Source organism: Stegodyphus dumicola, chromosome X2 (assembly GCF_044657685.1).
Source record: "Stegodyphus dumicola isolate Sdum_Otavi_A_Nest chromosome X2, ASM4465768v1".
NCBI classification, from domain to species: Eukaryota; Metazoa; Arthropoda; class Arachnida; order Araneae; family Eresidae; genus Stegodyphus; species Stegodyphus dumicola.
This window is the reverse complement of record NC_140781.1, coordinates 28753336-28761761: the sequence shown is the minus strand read 5'-3', so window position 1 is coordinate 28761761 and position 8426 is coordinate 28753336.

The window sequence follows — 8426 nt, the reverse complement described above, 5'->3', positions numbered from 1 at the left end:
TGGTATTAACGGTTACGTAAAATCGCATAATTAATTTGAATGACGCAATGCAGATAAGTTATTACGATTTTAGAATAGAGAGGAAGAATTAATGTTTATAGTTATATTATAATTCTGATTTATACATTTTTATCTTACATATATATATATATATATATATATATATATAGCCTTACTTGGCTTTTATTATATATACATATGTATATATAATAAAAGCCAAGTAAGGCGAAAATAAAAGCTTTGGCTTTTATTTTATTTAATTATCACTAAATAAGGTACTTGACTTTTATTTTCGCAATCATTGGTTGTAGTCAGGACTTAATTTTTAAAATTAGAAGTGCTGGAGCTCTATGGAAGGCAATCAGGAAAGATGAATAAATAAATAAATAAAAATAAAATAACTATTACAATAATAAAATAATTAGCAACTAGAATATTAAATGATTATTATTATAATTCAATAAAAATTTAAAGACAAATGAAAATTTAATTAATGAATAACTAAGTAATGAAATAAAATACCAAACATCGTCTTGTTTGGGGGCTGTGGCTAAAATTGCAATTTAAGAACTAAGCCGAGCATTAGCTAAATTTAGGCTTTTGATGAGCAAATAATGTACTGTTTACCAGAGTATAGATAGAAATTTGGTTATGTAGCCCATTCTTCTAAAACGACGTTTCGTAGCTGCCTTCCACCACCAATTCCTTTTTTTTTTTTTTTCGGTTTCGGTTTATTCGGTTACAGCAAAGCACACTACGGCTATTGCCTACGGGGAGGGAGGCCTTCGTGTAGGATTTTTTTAAAGGGAACTGACTCATATGCAAGTTACACACGGGAATAACAATGAAAACGCCCGTGCAGCTAGCCGTTAGCCGGGAATTGAACCCCGAACCGAACTATTAGTGCTCAGCGACTTTACCGCTCGAGCTCTGGTGGGCTCTTTTTTTCTTTTCATTCGCTGTTTGAAAAACGGGTGTTCACTTTACGATAAAGTAAGCACCTGTTTACTTCAATTAAAATGGGTTAGACGATGTGACTTTTCCTACTTTAATCTCACTTAGCTTTTGATTTCTAATATTGATTCAATGGTTTCTGTAGACAAAGTATTCTGATTAGAATAATAGATTTCAAACATGTTCGAAAGGTGTGTATCTGAATATAATTAGGTTTTTATAACATAGGGCCCATTTTATTAGTTTCACATAGTTCTAAAGCAATTGAACCACAGCATCGCTGTTTTGAAAGAAAGTAAAAATGTGAGAAATGTATAATGAACATTAATATACAAGCTTTATTAAAAGTATTCAGCCTTTTAAAACGTGACCGTCTATGCTTTTAGAGGATTTTTGGAGCTCTGTGCATTTGCTCTGGCATCTTAAAAAAGTGATGTTGAATATCAACGTATGTTTATGTTCTCAAAAATACAGGTCTCTTTCAGAAAGCTACCTCTTAGAAGTCGTCAATAAATGATTCAGTATAATTATTTTCTAATAGACCATAGAATAAATTAATTTTAACGTAAATTTAAAAATGGCTGCTTGTACTAAGAGTTAAGAGCAATAAGACTCTAATTTTTCTTTCGCAGTTAGCTATCATGCCAGCTGAATTGCTTTCTGCATAACCTTTATTGTGTATAATTGAAATATTTAGCTATGCATTCAACAAATATACAACAAATGTAAGACACATCATTAAAAAAATTAAAATTTGGAACATTAATGATAATTTTTTTGTTATACATAAAATATTATTAATGAATGATGAATTTATATCATATTATATATAAATCAAAATTTAAACTCCTATTCCTTTATAATAAATTGAAGAAAAGCTATAAAGTGAATTAATTTTTAAAAACAAAACGAAAATTTAAAAAAAAAAAAAATTGTCATATACCTAGAATCTAAAAATGACGAATACTGAATTTTACGACTCATGTGTGTATGGGTGTATTTAATTATGGCAAGGCACACTATGGCTATCTGCCTAAGGGGGGATGCCTTCGTGGAGGACTTTCTAAGGGAAACTGGCTCGTATACACGTTACACATGGGGAAAACCACGAAAACACCCATGTAGCCGGACCGTTCGCGGGATTCGAACCTCGGACCGAACTAACAGTGTTCAGCGACTTTACCGCTCGGCCGCTGGTGGGCCGTTTTACGACTCATACAAAAATAATTAATGCATATTCATATTGTAACAGAAATTTTGTTAGAAGTCTAGCATATGTATAGTTATTTGTGATCTTTTAAAACTGTCGTAACATGATGCATATTTATCATTATCGTGAACCAAAACAGTATGCTTTACATCCTTACAAATATACGTGATAGATTTTAATATTTATTTCTGCATATACTTACGTTTCCCAAAGACACGAAAGCAAGTCAAGCAGATTTTTGTTGTATTAAGCAGACTTAAGTTCTCTGTTAGGTAGTGTAACATAATTTTGTATGTTAGTGTAACATAATTTTGGATAGACTAGAAGAGAAACACGCTAATGTGACAATCAAAATCGTAACAAACAACCTTATATTTAGCGTAGGTATAATGAAACACTCAATCGATTTATTGAAGTTCAGATTTTGAGCGTAATGTGCATTTGCCCCTCGCTCCCTATTTTAACTTCGCTAATATTTTTTTATGCTTGATCAGACAGCCTGGCTCAGTAAAAGTAGGCGGCCAGTGCAACTCTGATTAAAAATCTAGTTATAACCACGTGCAGTGCTGATAAGCACCACGTGTTTCTGTGATTCCTATTTTCTTCTTTCTATGTATTTCTTTCTCCTGATGAGGAGGGACCTTTAGCTGCCCTCGAAATCGATTGAGTGTTTCATTATACCTACGCTAAATATAAGGTTGTTTGTTACGATTTTGATAATTTTGGATGTTAGTGTAACATAATTTCGGACTCTCTGAGCCTTCCAGAATTATTAGCAAAATAGTGGAAACGTCTTTACAAAGTGTTTTTATAAGCAAACAGCAGATGTACACTGAGCAGTGATCAACTGATATATTTCTTAAATGATTTGGTTTAGTTGATTATGACAAAACACACTGTGGCTATGTGCCTAAAAGGAAAAATGCCTACGTAGAGCACTTTCTTAGGGAAGCTGGCTCGTATGGTACGTGGTAAGCTGGCTTGTAAGCTGGTACGGGAAAAAAACCACGAAACGCTTATGAAGCCAACCCGTTTGCCTGAGATCTAACTCAGGTCGGAACTACCAGTGTTCAGCGATTTTACCGCTCGACCGCTGGTGGGCCATTTCTTAAATGAATAAAGGTATACTCATAGCATTATGAAATAACACTGATTGAAATATTTAGTGCTTCACTATTATCTCTAATAAAGTAACATAAAACTTTCCTTACCTTTTATCGATTTCTAATTTTCTTTTAAGTTCTTATTCTTACTTAACCTATACATTTGCGAACGTTTTTATCCATTTTATTGTTAAGTGTAAAATGCAAGTTGACATTTATAATATAGCATTCCTTGTCTCAACAAATAACAGTCTCAACAAGGAGTTTTGGGAGAGGGGATGAATCGGGGAAATTTCACCCTTTCGTCATTAGCGGTTCTGATGAAGGGAATGGGGGAAGTAGCAAACGAAATAACGAATAATGGACAAATAACGAAAGCTAATCTTTAATGCGGTCTCCCAGTTTCTGTATTTGTATTTGGGAAAGTTTTATGGTCATTATGAAAAAGTGAAAATTTGATATGGATTCCGCATGACTTCCTTCTACGACTATTTAAATTATGCTTATTTTTTCTGCACTTCATTTAAACTTATTTCCTCGAATTATTCTAACTCAATTAAACGATACCCGAAGGCAAGTTACAAATGGCATCAAACATTGCAAATTTTGAAACTAAATTTCCTGGTCAATCTTTGTCCTACGAGACTCAAACTTCTTGTATTTTTATTTTTTCATAACAAGTATAAAACTTTGCCAGATATAAATATAGAAACCAGAAGACGACATTAAAAGTTAGATTTCATAATTTGTCCAAAATTAATACTTCTTTAAATTTGACATTGACAAAATATGAATATTTTCGTCATTTAAAATACTTCTGTATTTTTGTTGCACCGTATTTAAACTTGCTTCCTCAAGTTATTGACATTAAATTACATTAATTCCATTATCTATCGGAAAATAATTATAGCAAATCATCTATTTACGACATCTCTAAGAGGTCACCTTTTAAGAGATCTCTATTTTTGGGAACATAAACAAACATTGGTAGTGAACATCATCTTTTTAAGACCACCACATGTAAAATCCTCTAAAAGCATGAATGGTTGCATTTAATGAGGACCCATTACGTTTAATAAGGAATGTAACATTAATCTTAATTATACATGTTTCTGATGTGTGTGCCAAAATAGTGATAACGTACTTCTGTTGCTTTAGAAATGTGTGAAATTAAAAATATGGATACTATAGAACAAAAATGTTATTATATTCAGATACACACCTTTTGAACACGTCTGAAATTCATTATTCTGCTCAACATAATTTGTCTGCATAAATTATTAAATAATATTAAAAAATCAAAAGCTAAATCGAAGTAGAAACAGTCATCTCTTCTAAACCATTTTAATTGAAGTAAACAGACATTCGCCTTATCGTAAAGTAAACACCTATTTTTCAAACAGCGGATGAAACGGGAAAGAGGGAATTGGTGGGGGAAGGCAGCGAACGAAATAAAACACTTTTTCGATCTGGGGATGAAATGAGAAAGGACGAAACGATACTAAGCCAATAAGACAAGATCTGGTATTTTACTTTATTATTTAATTAGTCATCATAAATTTAAAAATTATTTTAATTTTTATTTGTTTTTACATTTTTATTAAATTGTACTTATAAGTATTTTATATTTCAGTTGCTAATTATTATGTTACTTTAATTATTCATTATTTTGATCACTATTTTTTATTATTTTAATTATTAAGTTTTTTAATAAGTAAATTTTTTGTTATTTTAATTACTAATTAATGTTATTGTTGTAATATTTATTTCCTTTCTTTCTTTATTTTTTATTTTATTTTTTCCTGTTTTCCTGACGGTCTTCCGTAGGCCCTTCTGACTTTAGAAACTAAGCCCTAACTGCAATAGAAAAATTAATAATGAATCCAGTGCACCAAAAAATAATAGCCAAAATAAAGTGAATTATTTCTACCCAAAAATGCGACGCAAAACTCCCTATCGCAGCACTACGCAGTTCCCGGGGGGTAGAATAGCTCACGTGATTCAATGAAATGCGACGTTTCAAGGCAATTTTTAGGGCCGTAGACCGATAAAATAGGCTCAGGATACGGATATCCATCGATTTTACCGAAAGTAACGAGTAACGATACGATAGTAACGAGTACTGGTTCACTGAGTAACGAATACATACGGGTACACAATTTCTCGTTACTTCTACAGCACTACCCGTTTCATGCATGGAGGTAAGAAGTAAGCCATGGTTTTATGCACTAGCGTCTACATCCCAAAACGGCAGCCTATGAGAGAGGCGATTCTGTTATTTTCATTGGGGAGTAGGGAAGTTAGAATGGAACGCCAACGGCAGTGCACGATGTTTGGTTACATTAGGAAGTCCAGAAAATTGCAAAGGTTTAGTTTCTGCATTGCCACGCTTTAGTTTCTGCGGTTAATTTCAGGGAAATATTAGGCAGTTTTTTTGGTTTGCTGATAGAGGGCAAATAGATAATTCACCTTTATAAATCCGCGTTTATCTATTTAAACTTCAGAAGATTTCAGATGAAGTGAATATATTTAACACAACAGAACGCAAGACTTGTAAGTCTTTTAAAAACAATACATCGATAGTTCATTATTAAAAACGTTTTATAAATGCATAGTCATCATATAATTAACAATTCATTTATGCATTACCTCATTATTTATTATAATTAGAAGAGAAGGTATTTTTTACAGTAATGTTTGAAAATTTGCTGTTGTCTTTTAAAAGATTTACAAGTCTTAAGATTGTGTTCTGTTGTGTAAAATATATTCGCTTCATCTTAAATCTTCTGAACTTTAAATAGATAAACGCGGATTATAAAGGTGAATTGTCTATTTGCCCTCTATCAGCAAAACGAAAAAACTGCCTAATATTTCCCTGTAAGTAACCGTAGAAACTAAGGCAATCCAACTTAACAATTTTTTGAACTTCCAAATGTAAGCAAACATATAGTCCACTGCCGTTGCATTCCTCAGTAAACCTTTCTAACTCCCCTACTCCTCGATGAAAATAATAAAATCGCCTCTCTCATAGGTTGCCGTTTTGCTAGTGGTTTTATGCAAGGAGGTTAGAATAAAAGGAGGGAGGGTTCGCAGCTTCCTCCACTAAGGGGGAATGAAACTCCACCGAACAAGCGGCGTCCATGTTTATAACTCAAAACACTGCATTACGGCAGTGAAACATAAGTGTTTTTAAGCTGTTCCATGCAGGTATTTTCCAGTAAAAATATGTTAAATTTATTATGAAATGCTTCGCTATTGTTATTTTTTTGTTTTAAAGTTAGATGATATCCGTAATTTACTACGTACAGAAAATCATTAAGAAATAAATCGAAATCTAAATGCATATGCATAAAATTAAAGCCTTTAAAGAGGATGTTTTTGCATATTTCAAGAATTTGTTTAGGTTTTGTTAGCAACCTGTTAAGTGTACCTGTTTCCAATTTTTCTTTTAAGAAGTGATATTTCTGATTTATTCGCAATGTTATCATCATTTATTAAAGAATCATTTCATATACAAAATTTAAGAGAGAGGAAAGAAAGTTATTTTAGTATGCTTAAATACTTCAGTATTAAGTGGTAATACACTAAAACAGAAATTCAAATATTATTTTATTGGCTATAGCAGTTCTCCGAACAATATCCCAATTGTAATAGCTAATTTCAGGAGACTGGTACTTGATGCAAATAGTATTTAATTTTTTAAGCATTTGGCATACTTTAAAAATTTTAATAATTTTTAATTTCAATTAAAAAACACATTGTAGCTTTTATCCATTTATCAATTTTTCGAAGTATTTTAGGGGAGGGGAAGATTGTTTTTGTGGAAACCTGAGAAAACTGTTAATTTTGACTAAGCTACAGTAAATGAAATAACTTCATTGAATCAGAAAATCTAAAATGCTCAACAAATAGAGATAAAAATAAACAGCAAATAGATTTACATTATACATATCAAAAGCGACAGCTCATTAAGGGATGGTGGATTTCGATGGTTGATCAGCTCAGTGCATCTCCAAAGTAAAAAAATTAAAAACTTATTTAAATTCTATTCTGACTTATTTCTAATGCTTTCCTGATCAGAAAATTTCTACGCATAATGGGAAAATGTCGTTGCCTGATAATGAATAAATAATGCAACAGTGAAAAAAATATTGTCATATTTATTGATCTCAAAGAAATTGCCTTGAATTAAGCTGAATTACAGAAATATATCTGTATAAATGTTTTAATACATCTTTCCACATATTCAATTGCATAAATATATTACTTACTTTTATCGCTATATTGACCAGAAATTTACATATACTTTACATACTTGCGAGTTAATGCAAAATATTTTAGCAACGGTACAGTTTATCAAATGCGCAAATTATATTCGTAACAGTGCACAAAACTTAAAAATGAATAATTAATACATAAAGAAAAGCATTGCTTTATTTAACACCTTTACAATTCATAAAAATAGTAACAATTGATTTCTTACTTTTCATGAAAATTTTAAAACGAATTACCTAAAATGTTCAAATTATACAATTTAAATCCTAGCATATATCATTGTATGTTAAGGAACGAAGATCCCAGCTCTAAACAGAAATATTAAAATATATTTAACATATTTTGATTATTATTAAGTCCTTTTTTTCACATCTGGAAAGAAAACATCATGACATTGTGATATTTTTTTAACATAGTTATCAAATTATATAAAAAAAGAAAATCGATACTTACGCGTGAAAAGTAATCCCAGGAATCTTTTTTGAAAATCTGTTTGTGCATCCATATGCAACACAAGCTGATATGCTTCAAAAAGAAAAGAAAAAAAAAAAAAATGTTGCAATTGCAGACTTCCTTGCACAAATCAGAGTGATAATAGTAACATGGCCGCCATTTGAGTTAAACCTTCCCTCCTTCTATTCTAACCTCCTTGGTTTTATGGTCTCTGTCATGCAAGGAGGTTAGAATAGAAGGAGGGAAGGTTCAACTCAAACGGTGAAGCTTGGCGGCCATGTTACTGTTATCACTGTGACTTGTGCAAGGAAGTCTGTAATTGTAACATTTTTTTTTTTTTTTTCCTTTTCTTTTTGAAGCATGTCTGCTTATATTGCATATGGATGCACAGATAGATTTTCGAAAAATATTCCTGGGATTACTATTCACTC